Source organism: Diabrotica virgifera, chromosome 9, assembly GCF_917563875.1.
Source record: "Diabrotica virgifera virgifera chromosome 9, PGI_DIABVI_V3a".
NCBI classification, from domain to species: domain Eukaryota; kingdom Metazoa; phylum Arthropoda; class Insecta; order Coleoptera; family Chrysomelidae; genus Diabrotica; species Diabrotica virgifera.
This window is the reverse complement of record NC_065451.1, coordinates 22543149-22558133: the sequence shown is the minus strand read 5'-3', so window position 1 is coordinate 22558133 and position 14985 is coordinate 22543149. Positions and strand designations below refer to the sequence as shown.

Here is a 14985-nt window from a genome sequence, read left to right as displayed (position 1 = left end):
AACATCTTCAAAAATCGTTAATGTTCAAATATAGTAACTTGCCAGATATAAAATGATTACAGGAGACAGGAGAATTTTCATTTTGCTAGTAAAACCTTTACATTTTATTGCATTTTACCATTGTTGTTGTCTCTCAGATGATAACTTATTTAGTTCAGTTTGTGCTTAGAATATAGCACTGATGGTAAGTGGTAAAAGTTAACTTTATTAGGATTACTTTTCATTTTACACTTAAAAACACAACACCAACGAGGCATATTATCTTTTTAAATTAATACTTCCAGAGAAAATGTTAAATTAATCTTTGTAGAACACAAAATTGCAAAGAAACACAACTAAAATGATCTAAAACCATAAGAACCTGATAGCATAACATTGAATGTTTGACTCCCGGTAGCCATATTGATTTAATTTTGACAGCATCTTGAAACGGCCTATACGCTCTGAGCTCGTAGGTAGAGGGGATAATTACAAATTCGCGAGCGCCAGTAGTGACAAGTCTGTAAACGATTACTGGAAATTTGACATAAATGTCAAAGTGATTAATTTAAAATTAAAATTAAAAACATTAAATATAAACAATATTAGTTTGTCAAAGCTGTGTTATATATTTTTAACTTAAATATACTTACGTTATAAATACTGAATTTAAGTTTTTTTAATCTAACAATAAAAAAACTGAAAACGTTTGTTTTCTATACTTCCACAAAATTTATTATATCTAAGTGACTACAGCTGTTTCGGCGGAGTGCCTTTCTCAAGTAATATAGTTTACAATGTGTTTGCCTTTTTAATCTTCAACTGAAGAGGTTGAGGAGTGGGGAGCTGTTTGTCTCGAGTTGGTCATTCAGAATTATATCTGTATTTTTCAGTTTATTAATTTCCATAGATTCTAAAAAAGATAGCTTAAGGCCTTTATTTTGAATATGTAGAATTTTAAACTCTTCATTGAAAGAATGATTATGATCTAGAAGGTGAAGTGCGTATGTAGAAGTGTCTGTTTTTCTATTGTTGAATGCCCTTTTGTGTTCTGCTATCCGTTTGTCAAAAGTTCTGCCAGTTTGACCGATGTACGTTTTCGGACAGTCACCACAAGTTAGTTTGTACACACCACTCTGTAGTTGCTTTCTCTTTCGGCTTTTATTGTTCTTAATATATTTGCTTAAGTTGTTGTTAGTTCTGAAAGCTGGTGTTATTCCTTTCTTTTTTATGTATCTGGCTATTGTTGTTGTTATCTTGCCAGTATATGTGAGAGAGCAGAAGGTACTGGGTTCTTTCTGTGGTGGTGGATACACTAATTTCAGGGCTTTCTTATGGAGTTTTTGGTTTAAAATTTTGTTAACTGTTTGTTCGTTATAGCCGTTGTTTACTGCTATTTGTTTAATGATGTTTAGTTCTATTTCGAAGTTATTTTTTGTCATGGGAATTTCTGTCAGTCTATGTATCATGCTATGGTAGGCTGCTAATTTGTGTTGTGTAGGATGGGATGATGAATTGTGTATAGTTAAGCATTAAGAATTGTGGCAAGATAACAACAACAATAGCCAGATACATAAAAAAGAAAGGAATAACACCAGCTTTCAGAACTAACAACAACTTAAGCAAATATATTAAGAACAATAAAAGCCGAAAGAGAAAGCAACTACAGAGTGGTGTGTACAAACTAACTTGTGGTGACTGTCCGAAAACGTACATCGGTCAAACTGGCAGAACTTTTGACAAACGGATAGCAGAACACAAAAGGGCATTCAACAATAGAAAAACAGACACTTCTACATACGCACTTCACCTTCTAGATCATAATCATTCTTTCAATGAAGAGTTTAAAATTCTACATATTCAAAATAAAGGCCTTAAGCTATCTTTTTTAGAATCTATGGAAATTAATAAACTGAAAAATACAGATATAATTCTGAATGACCAACTCGAGACAAACAGCTCCCCACTCCTCAACCTCTTCAGTTGAAGATTAAAAAGGCAAACACATTGTAAACTATATTACTTGAGAAAGGCACTCCGCCGAAACAGCTGTAGTCACTTAGATATAATAAATTTTGTGGAAGTATAGAAAACAAACGTTTTCAGTTTTTTTATTGTTAGATAAAATGAACTTCCATCAAGTAACGGTCGAATCCATCAAGTTTTTTTAATGTTCCGTAATATCTAATTATAAATTAATATATTAATCTTACCGCCATCTACACGATAATTGTGAAAGTATCCGGAGTAAGAAATTCATATTTTATCAATAGAACGTCAAAATGATTAGCAAAATCTTAAAAAAATCGATTATAATTTAATTACTTTTTTGCGTTGTAAATATTAAGCGATATCAATAAAATAATAAATTTAAAAATTACCAGTAAAAGTTGATTAGTAATCCGCTAGGAGCGACACCAGCGAAGCTCACAGCGTATAGTCTCTAGGCTATATTTTCTCAAGGGTGTCACTTTTGATAGATAGAGTAATTATCATTGTATTTTAATGATTACGTCAAAGTTTTGACGTTAAAAAATTTAAAATTATTTTACAATTAATTAACAATTTACTCTTTTATATCTAACGTTTATGTAAATGATTTATTTAGTATACTTTTTTTATTATTAAAGATCAAGCCCTCAGCTCGTTAAAATTTAAGTTAAGATAAGATGAATTTGTTCTCTAAATATATACACCAAAATTGGCTTTTTGTTTAACTTGAAAATTATCAGCACGGAAGAATTCGTATTTTCGGAAAGTAAATTTACAGAAATTATTTATTTATTGCTTAGAAGCAAATTAAAGTTTAGCTTTCGGTTCGTGAAATCAAATTGTTAAGAACGGTTGGAGTTTGGAATTTCTTTGGAGTAATTTTCTCATACACAAAAAGCATTTAGGCTTTCGTATATGATTTTTTTGGGTAGTAAAAATAGTAGCAATTTTTGTATAATTATGTCTGATGTGGGATTTGATCATTTAGTTTTAAGAGAGAACTCTAATATACTGAAACACAAATATTTGATAAAAATAATTTATTTCTTATATACAGAATTTTGTGTAGAAAAACTAAAACTGTATAAATACAGAAAATTTTTATTGTTTTTGTGGTAATATTAGAACTATTACTTTAGTTTTAGGATGTACAAATAAAAATAGAAAAAAAAAATTATCTTAAAGGGGAAACGAGCAAAATACAAAATTTTTACGCTTGTCAAAATTTTAAGTGTATTCATTTTTTTCGAATCCTGAGAAAACTAATAAATATTTTTGAAAAATTTAAACGCAGAATAAAAGATTGCTTTATAACCGAGGGCCAAAAGTCCCTTAGAATAAATAAAAGGTATCTTTTAAATGAAATATTTGTAATTAAAAATCACACTAAATTTCTTCTTTTTTTTTTACCCCTGTAACTTATGAAAATAAACATTATAGAAGTTTTCAGAGACTTTTGACTCTCGGGAATAATGTAATCGTTCATTTTGCGTTTAAATTTTTCAAAAATATTTATTAATGTTGTTCTGAAGCTATTTTTTTGTGGCATTTTTACAATTTTAACTATTTATAATGGGAAATAAGCCACAATATTATTAAAAAATGATTTTTATTAACGTTTCGACGCCCAAATCGGGTGCCGTTGTCAAAATACAAAATACTATTAACATAAACAAAAATGTTGTTGCTTAGTAAAAAAATTCTTCTAATAATTTATTTAATTTGACTCATTTATATCGGCAATTCAGATACATAATTTAAAGTAGAAGACTTTAAAATGATATTGCCAATATTTATGATTGGCGTTCCTGGGACGACTTCACTGAAAGATAGTTCATTCGATTACATGAAATCAACCCCAACTCAAGAATATCCGTCACAAAAAAGTCATAGCATGTGATCTGTCTTTAAAAAGACAACCACATGCAACGGTGACATTAAAATTCTCGCGTTAGAGATCTCATAGAAAATCACGAGGGAAAACCAGGAAAAACCTCGTGATACTATCCCGACATCGTAAGTATTTGGTCTTACGTTTAATTTACTCTCAAAATTAATACCAAATTCTATATTTACTATAATTTTGTTTAAATTAAAAATAATATCAATAATACATGGATATATAAGTAATACTAAAATATAAAATATGTACTAACTTGACTATTGACTTACTAATTGTGGTATTTTCTTTCTATTGATTTCATCTTTCAGTATGGGTATCCACATCCTACTGCATTCCATTGAGGAATTTGCGACACAATTGGTTTCGTTTAGCATAATTAGAGCTGCTTCTTTGATTTTTCTCTTTTTACTATCTGTTTCTTTCAGAACTATACTTGAATCTCTCCACTGAACTCTATGTTCATTATCCCATGCGTGTTGACATATTTGAGATCTATCAAATTCTCTATTTTTAATATAAGATTGATGTTCACTTATTCTAACGTTTAATGGTCTTGATGTTTCACCTATATAAAACTGTTCGCATTCACAAGGTATTTTATAAATACAATTCTATCTAAAACTAAACCTAACAATGAACAAGAAAGGACCAAGAATTGTATTTATAAAATACCTTGTGAATGCGAACAGTTTTATATAGGTGAAACATCAAGACCATTAAACGTTAAAATAAGTGAACATCAATCTTATATTAAAAATAGAGAATTTGATAGATCTCAAATATGTCAACACGCATGGGATAATGAACATAGAGTTCAGTGGAGAGATTCAAGTATAGTCCTGAAAGAAACAGATAGTAAAAAGAGAAAAATCAAAGAAGCGGCTCTAATTATGCTAAACGAAACCAATTGTGTCGCAAATTCCTCGGTGGAATGCAGTAGGATGTGGATACCCATACTGAAAGAGGAAGTCAATAGAAAGAAAATACCACAATTAGTAAGACAATAGTCAAGTTAGTACATATTTTATATTTTAGTATTACTTATATATCCATGTATTATTGATATTATTTATAATTTAAACAAAATTATAGTAAAGTCAGAATTTGGTATTAATTTTGAGAGTAAATTAAATGTAAGACCAAATAATTACGATGTCGGGATAGTATCACGAGGTTTTTCCTGGTTTTCCCTCGTGATTTACTATGAGATCTCTAACGCGAGAATTTTAATATCACCGTTGCATGTGGTTGTCTTTTTAAAGACAGATCACATGCTATGATTTTTTTGTGACGGATACTCTTGAGTTGGGGTTGATTTCAGGTAATCGAATGAACTATCTTTCAGTAAAGTCGTCCCAGGAACGCAACTCATAAATATTGGCAATATCATTTTAAAGTCTTCTACTTTAAAATGTATCATATTATGTATCTGAATTGCCGATATAAATGAGTCAAATTAAATAAATTATTAGAAGAATTTTTTTACTAAGCAAAAACATTTTTGTTTATGTTAATAGTATTTTGTATTTTGACAACGGCACCCGATTTGGGCGTTGAAACGTTAATAAAAATCATTTTTTAATAATATTGTGGCTTATTTCCCATTATAAATAGTTAAAATATTTATTAGTTTTCTCAGGATTCGAAAAAAATTAATGTGGGCCATTCCACGAACATACGCCTGTTTTGGATTACTTCGACAACGAATATTTTACTGTACACCATAAGAAGTATGAAAGTAAATGGCGCTAATAATTATTCCAATAAACAACAATGTAATTTGCAATTTACTTTCGTTCTTCTTATTTTGCACAGTAAAATATTTGTTGTCGAAGTAATCCAAAATAGGCGTATGTTCGTGGAATAGGGTATACATTTAAAACACATTGAAAATTTTGACAGACGTCAAAATTTTGCATTTTGCTCCTTTCCCCTTAAAGCCATATTCAAATATGACACGGTGGTAGCAAACGCAGGAAACACGGTTAAATATAATTATTTTAAAAAAACGTAGCAGAATAAAATGTGAAATGTGTGTCCTAAAATATCATACTTATTATGCATAGATATAGACAGCATAGCCATAGACTGAGAATACCTTCCGCGCGTGCTGATGACAAGATCTTTTACGATTGTTCGATCGGGCTCTCTCTAACGTTGGGGCCACAGTAACGTCTAATGCCGGTCATTAACGCGTTATTTGACTAACGCGTTACGTGTAGCCACGACTTAGCGCGCTAATTTGTTAATGCCATTATTAATGCCGTTAAACGTTAGGCGATAGGTCGGGTGGCGGTTTCTTTCGACACTTCAAAGAAGTTACTCCGTTACTTATCGCGTTGTTGTGGCTACACTTGCACTGTTCACAGTTCTAGCTTGCAGCGCAGTAGAGTATAATTTGGTTTGTGAAATAGGTTACATAGATACTATTCTACGAAAATGGAGTGTAGTAACGAGAAAATACTTGAATTTTTATCAGTTCTCGAAACAGAAACTTGTGGTATTATAATATCACCCTGTACAAAATATGTTTAAAACTCATTCAAAGTCATTAATCCATGTAGTATCTGTTCTTGTATCAATAACCGCAAGTAACATTGAACTGTCATGTTTTGTTATTATTTAAATGTGTATATAAACATTAACTCGGTGGAGAAAGATTATTGTACTCATTATTTAATTAATGTAAGGTAGGTCGCTACTGATATATGTAAACAGATTGTTATGGTTAGTCATTGATGGAGTTGAGTGTAAATAATATAATGTATTTGAACTAAGAAGAGAGTTTTAATTAATTACGACCTAGAAGACAGTAACAACACACTATTTAATACATGGCTGATCCTGCAGACTAGAGGAGGTCTTCTGAAAGGAGCAGGGATGGCGGCACCAGCTTGGAAACGGAGACGGCGAAGATGGACCAGGACGAAGATGGACAGGAAACCCAGTAAAAAGACAAAGTGATAAAATGTAAGTAAGAATGTCTATCTTTATTAAAAATGCTTCCCTCGTTTTTATATTTTTATTGAAAATTTAATATTTATCTTTGCTGATTTTTGAATAATTTATGAAGTATCGATTTTTTTTAAGAATATCTATAAATTTTGAAATATGAAGTGATTTTTGAATTGAATATTTTTATAGAAGTTTATTATATATGCTATTCTTAAATTTTTATTGAATTTTGAATTGTTATTAAATTTATTTGAAAAATCTATCCGATTTCGATTTTTAGTACGGTTATTTTTGAATATTTTATGGAATATCGAATTTTTTCCAAAAATTTCTATCGAATTTTGAGATATAAACTTATTTTGAATATTTTTATCTAACTTTTGCATATGCTATTTTTGAATTTTATTGAATTGTTGTCGAATACGTACACTATTATTGAATTTTTATTAGCCAGTTCTTTTATTATTGATATTTATTGATTATATAGATACATTTTCAGCGATTTTGTGTTAAATTTTGTATGATATGAACCTGAATTAATAATTTTTGTGCGATAGATGATATATAAATTATTTTTTAATGAATAATGATCAGTGATGACATACGTTGATAAACTTTGCTGTAAACAAGAAATATACTTTTAACGAATCGACTTGATGAGTCGAGATAGGGAATTTGAAGAAGAACTATATAGATAAGAAGAAGAACTAACAATATTATAAGCTAAATATTATGAGGCAACTTGAGACAATAAGAAACCCACTGCTCTTGTCAAATTAGGAAGGTACTAAGTGATTTATAGAAGCTTGAAAGCTTACTAGAGACCCACTCTGTGTTTTGAAGGGTACCTATTTTATTCATGATTATTCGTAAATAAACAACGGCCTCAAAGCAAGGGATTGAGGTTGTGATATTTTTAGAAGAATTTGAACCGCATAAAATACCTATTTCGTGTTTTGAGTTAACTATACCACCTTAATGGTGCGTACAGATCAGGGCGAAAATTTGGGTTAATATTGGCGGAGAACTAAGACATCCGAGTGAAACCTCTTTTATTAAGGTAAAACGAAGGTATCGGAGCTAGTATATGAAGTGATGATTATGATGTTATATGAAATGTTATATGAGATAAATGATATATGATTGTTATATGAAATATGTATATGAAGATGAATTATGTACACTGTAGAAGTGCTATTATATGAAGAAAAATGAATTATATGAGTTGTAGTACCAGACAAGAAGAAAAGAAAGGAAAAAAGAGAATTTTATTAAAATATGTGGGAAAAATGAAAGAAGAGACATAAAATTTGTAAGAAATGTCAAAATAAACAAGCAGAATTAAGAATAATATACTAATCAAATAAGTAGCTAATCATTGAATTGTGGCTAAGAATTAAAGCTGTAAATTTTTTTTCTCTAAAGTAACGTAAATTATAAATAACTTATTTTTAAAGGTAGATAATGAATTCAGGTTAAATTTTCGCGGAAAATGGAAGTGTTTGATTAAGGAAAGACAATATCTTACAATAGTGTTAGTAGATAGTAAGCAAAGGGACACAAAAAGTGAAGTTCTTAGATAGATTAAATCTTTAGGATAGGTACAAGAGAGTTATTGAAAGTTTTATAGAGACATATTAGAAGTTTTAGAGAGATTACATTTTTATTATAGGTACAATATTTTAAAGTTAGTAAGGCGTATATAAATAAATCAAAATAAGACTGAAATAGTAAGATGAAATACTAAAATAACGTTAAATTCTTTTTTTTATATACCATTTAATAGAGGTTTAGGTAATATTTTGCTTAGCTTAGGAAGTATTAAATTCGAGATTTTATTACAATTAGATTAGTTACGGCTTATAGGCACTAAAAGACTATTTAAAAGTAAGGATCAATTTCATTCACTGTGGACACTGTTTTGATGAAGTGAATTAGTGAACGGAAAAAAAAAGGACGAAAAGACACGACGTGAAAGTACGTGAACTAGTAATAGGTTATAAAATACCAGTTTAGTATAGGGAAAATATGAACTTTTGTGTAAAATAGGAAAAAGAATATACATGTTTAGGGAAAAATTGATTGATCTGAAATGTAATGTTACAGTTAGTTAGCATAGTTAGGAAATTTAATTTTTCAAAATAGTATTAGGTAACCATAAACATTTTTGTAAAAGGGAAAGAGGAGCATCAGATTTTAAAAATATGTAATTTTAACAAAACGGGGAGGTGTGGTATTATAATATCACCCTGTACAAAATATGTTTAAAACTCATTCAAAGTCATTAATCCATGTAGTATCTGTTCTTGTATCAATAACCGCAAGTAACATTGAATTGTCATGTTTTGTTATTATTTAAATGTGTATATAAACATTAACTCGGTGGAGAAAGATTATTGTACTCATTATTTAATTAATGTAAGGTAGGTCGCTACTGATATATGTAAACAGATTGTTATGGTTAGTCATTGATGGAGTTGAGTGTAAATAATATAATGTATTTGAACTAAGAAGAGAGTTTTAATTAATTACGACCTAGAAGACAGTAACAACACACTATTTAATACAAACTTGCTTATGGGATCCCCGATAAAAATCACATAAAAATCGTGGTGTTCATGGTGACGCTTGGCGTTGAATTGTGGCAACATTATCTTTTCCAGCGACGGTGGAAGATTTATATTAGTGCAACTTTTCTCGGAAATGAATAATTTTAAATTTATAATCAAAAAATGAAGAAAAAAAATCGAATTTTTCATTCATTTTCTGACATTTTGATAATTTAAATAATGTTTCGGACCTTTTTGAGTGGAAGGATAACTCAAATATTATTATTTGAGTTATTTTCAAGCAATTTCTGCAAAAAAAATATGAGTCACCTCTGAACATCCAATTGTACTAATATTTTTACCGATGCGGAATAGTCTATAAATGATAAAATAATAAATTCATAAAATAATAATTATCACTCGTAAAATATAACAGCGTAGCAACTTCGACTTCCATCTTGAAATTATTGGATTAAAAAACGCGTTTTCTGCTAACTACGCGCTAAAATAAGTGTGGCAAGTCACTTTAACGCGCAGTTTATCCCATCATTTTTGGTGTGTTAATTAATGCGATAATGGACGTTAGACGTTAACGTTACTGTGGCCCAACATAACACATTTACACTACTCACTCCTTTCCTCACTTAGTCTATACGTCTATGATCTATCTATCTATCTACGTAAGGATTTTTACAGCTGTCGCAACCTTCCTTCTTTCAACCAACGTCTTCAGTCGTTTCTGTTCTGCCGTTCTCGGTCTCTAAGGTCTCGTCTTTCCATGGCCTCGTCTACTTCATCCCTCCGTGATCTACGGGGTCTACCTCTTCTTCTCTTTCCTGTTAGGCTCCAATCCGAAATCTTGGATATCCACCTTGAACTATCTGCTCTTCTCACATGTCCATACCAAATTAAACGTTTTCCTTCAATGTAGCTGAGGATGTCTTGTTCTAGTGACATTCTTCGTTTTATCTCCTCCTTTCTAAAGCGATCTATTCGTGTTACTCTGCAGCTTCTTCTCATGAACTCCATCTCAGTTGCTGTAATTTTGGACTTGTTTTGTTTGTTTATTACCCAGTTCTCTGTTCCATAGGCCATTATACTACGTACCAATTTATTATACAGAGAGGTCCTAAATTATGGAATAAATTCATTTTCTCTAAAACGGACGACTTTGGAGAAAAATCCTGAAACAGCTCGATTTTTATTTATAAATTACAATTTTTTGGCATATATTTCATACTAGTGACGTCATCCATCTGAGAGTGATGACGTAATCGATGGTTTTTTTAAATGGGAATAGGGGTAGTGTGGCACCTCATTTGAAAGGGCGTTTAATTCTCTGTACAATAATATAAACATTAATATCATTAACATTAAAATGTATACCATTTTTATTCAGTTGCAGTGCGAAGGCAAAACAATCTTACTTTTCAATTAGAATACGGAGTGCAGTCCAGTCCCTTGAATCGCGATTTTCGGCTCTTATTGGAGCCTCATCGGAAAGAACGTAGGCACTGTTCTGCATATTTTAACTGATTCGTATCGAGAGGTTTTCCCACCCATTGCAACCGAAGTGATGATAGTAGGTGGCTAGCGCCATCTGGCATTGAAAGACGAAGTAGTTTTCAATCCTAATAGTAAATTATTAATATTGAAAATATTAAAAATATTACTAAAAGATTTTTAAATTGAAAACTTATTGGTACACTTTCCTGGTGACACCTCCAAGACTTCTACAATTTGCAAGTCAAATGGATGCTGCAGTGAAGACGAGGGGGAAGGAATTCTACACTATGCAATTCACATCCCCCGTCTGCAGCTGGTAAAGTTCCAACGGAAAAATGCACCTAGTTACTCTACGGAGTAATACGACTATAAAATAAAAATGTATACCATTTTTATTCAGTTGCAATGCGAAGGCAAAACAATCTTACTTTTCAATTAGAATACGGAGTGCAGTCCAGTCCCTTGAATCGTTCTTTCCGATGAGGCTCCAATAGGAGCCGAAAATCGCGATTCAAGGGACTGGACTGCACTCCGTATTCTAATTGAAAAGTAAGATTGTTTTGCCTTCGCATTGCAACTGAATAAAAATGGTATATATTTTTATTTTATAGTCGTATTACTCCGTAGAGTAACTAGGTGCATTTTTCCGTTGGAACTTTACCAGCTGCAGACGGGGGATGTGAACTGCATAGTGTAGAATTCCTTCCCTCTCATCTTCACTGCAGCATCCATTTGACTTGCAAATTGTAGAAGTCTTGGAGGTGTCACCCGGAAAGTGTACCAATAAGTTTTCAATTTAAAAATCTTTTAGTAATATTTTTAATATTTTCAATATTAATAATTTACTATTAGGATTGAAAACTACTTCGTCATTAATATCATTATTTATACAGGGTGGCCAAAATAATAATTTTTGAATTAAATTAATTGACGAAAAAAGAAGAATGTATGCAATTTATTTAACTCAAAATACATTCTGTCGCTGTCAGAAAATAGAAAAAAATGTTTTCTTGGCAAATAAACATTGCTTCTCGCTTAAATTAAATGTTCAAACTGCCAAGAGGTAGGTGGGAGGTTGTTTGTGATTTAATTTAAGCGAAAAGAAATGTTTATTTGTGAAATAAACATTTTTTTCTATTTACTGACAGCAGTACAATGTATTTTGAGTTAAATAAATTACATACATTCTGCTTTTTGGATCAATTAATTTAATTCAAATATTATTTTTTTGGTCACCCTGTATAAATAATGATATTATCGTTTTTATTACTAAATAGAGAATTGAACATCCTTTCAAATGAGGTACCACACGTCCCCTATTCCCATTTAAAAAATCATTGATTACGTCATCACACTCAGATGGATGACGTCACTAGTATGAAATATATGCCAGAAAATTGTAATTTAAAAACAAAAATCGACCTGTTTTAGGATTTTTCTCCAAAGTCGTCCATTTTAGAGAAAATGAATTTATTCCATAATTTAGGACCTCTCCGTGTATTCTCTTCTTTGTATTTCTGGTAATCTGTCTATCCCACAATACCCCATTCATTTGTTTATTACAAGTTCTTGTCTGTGCTAATTTGCTGGTTATCTCTTGCTCAGTGGTTCCTTTCTTTGAGAGTATGAATCCTAAATATTTTAATTTTTAGTGCCGTTAATTTCCCTATCTTCGTCCATTTCCAAGTGTCTCACTGGCTATGTTCTGTTGTTAATATTCGGTCTTTTCTAGGTTTATTTCCTGTCCATTTTTTGTTGTGTATTCCTCTTCTAATTTTCGGAAAATATATGAAAGATCTTCTTCATCTTGAGCCGTTACCCCTTGGTCATCTGCAAAACTTAATGTGTACAAGAAGTTTTCCCGGATTAGAATTCCCATCCCCTCACATTTCCTTTTCCATGGCTTTAATATTTGTTCTAGGAACATCTTGAACAGTGTTGGAGATGTAGAGCATCCTTGCAATAAGCCTTTTGTGGTCTTCTTCTTCTTCTTCTTCTTCTTCTTCTTAACTCAGGCGAGACTCGTTAGTCTCTTACACTTGGTCATAAGACCTTTGTACCAAACCCTGTTCTTCTCCTTAAACTTTAATAAGTCCTGTGGCCTCAACGAAGGCCAACAGTTTTCTTATTGGTAGTTTTAGGATCTCTTCTGATTCAAACCTCATTTGACCAGTGAAGTTCTGCCTTACATCACCTAGCACACTGCAATGGCATAGTATGTGTGTGGCAGTTTCTTCTTCCATTTCGCACTTTCTGTACCATGGTTCATTCACCTTACCTAGTTTGTATAGATGATTTCCTAAACGGCAATGTCCAGTCATCATTTCAGTGACCGTTTTGATCTCTCGTTTATTGATGTTCATCAAACTGTTCGAGAGTTTTTTATCAATATTCTTGATTATTTTTTTAGTCTGGATTTGCCCTTTAGTGGTTCTCCATTTATTTTGATGACTCTTTATCAGCCATTTCTGAACCTCGTTTTTCATAGCATCTTTAGTGATGCCACAGAAAGGTTCTGGGCCTTCAAAAGTTTTTCTCGAGCCTTGTTTCGCTAACATATCTGCTCGTTCGTTCCCATGCACCCCTTCATGACCCGGCACCCATATTAAAGACACTTTATTGTCTTTTGCCAGGTTATTGAGGAGATCTTTGCAGTTTCTCACCAGTTTTGATTCGGTGAGAGGGTTCTTTAAAGCCAGAATAGCCGCTTGGCTATCTGTGTAAATGTTGATTCTCTTAGCTTTAGGGTCATCATCAATGATTTCATCAATGCAGGCCACCAAAGCAAAAACTTCAGCCTGGAACACCGTTGTATGTTGACCTAGGCTGTAAGATTTATTATAGTAACATGTTTGCCCAAAGACTCCTGATCCAGTACCATGGGCAGTTTTAGATCCATCAGTGAACCATATTAAGTCTCCATTAATGTTTGGACTTTTTGTTCTCTAGACGGTATAATTGTGTTAATCTTCTCAGTGGTCTTAAATTCGTTGGAGTATATTATATTGCCGGTTTGATCTCTAACCCTGTTGTTGTTGTTAATATTTCTTACGGCTTCTATTAACCTCCGAGTTGTTATTCCGATTTTCTTCATCGTGTTCCATAGTTGTTTCCTGGGAACTGTGTCATATGCCTTTTTTAAATCGATGAATGCCATGTGTACTGGTCTATTTTTTGTCATTTTTTTCTCAATTAATTGTTGGAGTGTATATATTATGTGGTCTATGCAAGATCTTCCTACCGTGAACCCCGCGTGATCTTCTCCGATTTTATTTAAGATATATTTTTCCAGTTTTTCTTATTTTTCCTTATTGCATATCCGTATTTTTCCATATAACCTACCCATACATGCTATCTCACTGATGCCTTTGTCTTTGATCTTATGCATAAAAAAATCAGAGATGCTCTATTTAATGCGCAAAAGAAGAAACGGCAAGCAGATACTAGCTGAGAGGAAGAGATATTAGGGAGAATTGTGTGACAAGCTGGACGAGGACGTATGAAATTCGGGGTACAAAATCATTATGAAACAGAGTTCAAGGCGTACTATCCCTATTTATTGTCAGGAAACAGTAACCTTAAGGTTAACCAATGGCTACTTCCACGGACACCTGTCAGATGCAGGTTAATGGGGTTGGGATCCTCTATAAATATTGTTATTTTTTGTTATTTTACATTTGTTGCTATTTTGTTTGAAGTCAGCTGTATTTTTAATGCTTGGTATAAATGTATTTATTTTGCTTTCTTTTATTTTCAGTTTTTATTCTTAAGTTGCCTTACCAGTGCCTTAAAATATCAATTAGCAATCTAGAGTGGATATAGTTAAAGTATCAGGTTAGTAATTATTTTTATTAATATTTAAGAATACGAAAGTCTTTTGAATATTTATATACAGTGATGAGCGCGTTAATAACCGGCAAAATAACGCAAAAGATTTTTTGTGTTTTATGGCATAGACTTGGGTGTCAATTAGCCAGTCAGAACTTTTTGTTTTCTATTCAAACATAAAGAAGGCAATGAGGTTTTTAGAGTTCCATAGCAAACTCTTCCACAACTCTCTACTCAGTTCAAAAGCTGCAGCTGGCCGCTATGGACTGTCCA

General features: G+C 31.8%; 1 protein-coding gene across 1 annotated transcript in view; it reads left to right on the top strand.

Annotated features, from left to right (window-relative positions):
• LOC126891698 (nitric oxide synthase, salivary gland) overlaps positions 1–14985 on the top strand; it is a 1179385-nt gene that overhangs the window by 100736 nt on the left and 1063664 nt on the right. Inside the window, exon 2 of the mRNA XM_050660959.1 lies at positions 14642–14718. The gene's annotated coding sequence lies outside the window, so the exon portion shown is untranslated. The remainder of the gene's footprint in view (positions 1–14641; positions 14719–14985) is intronic.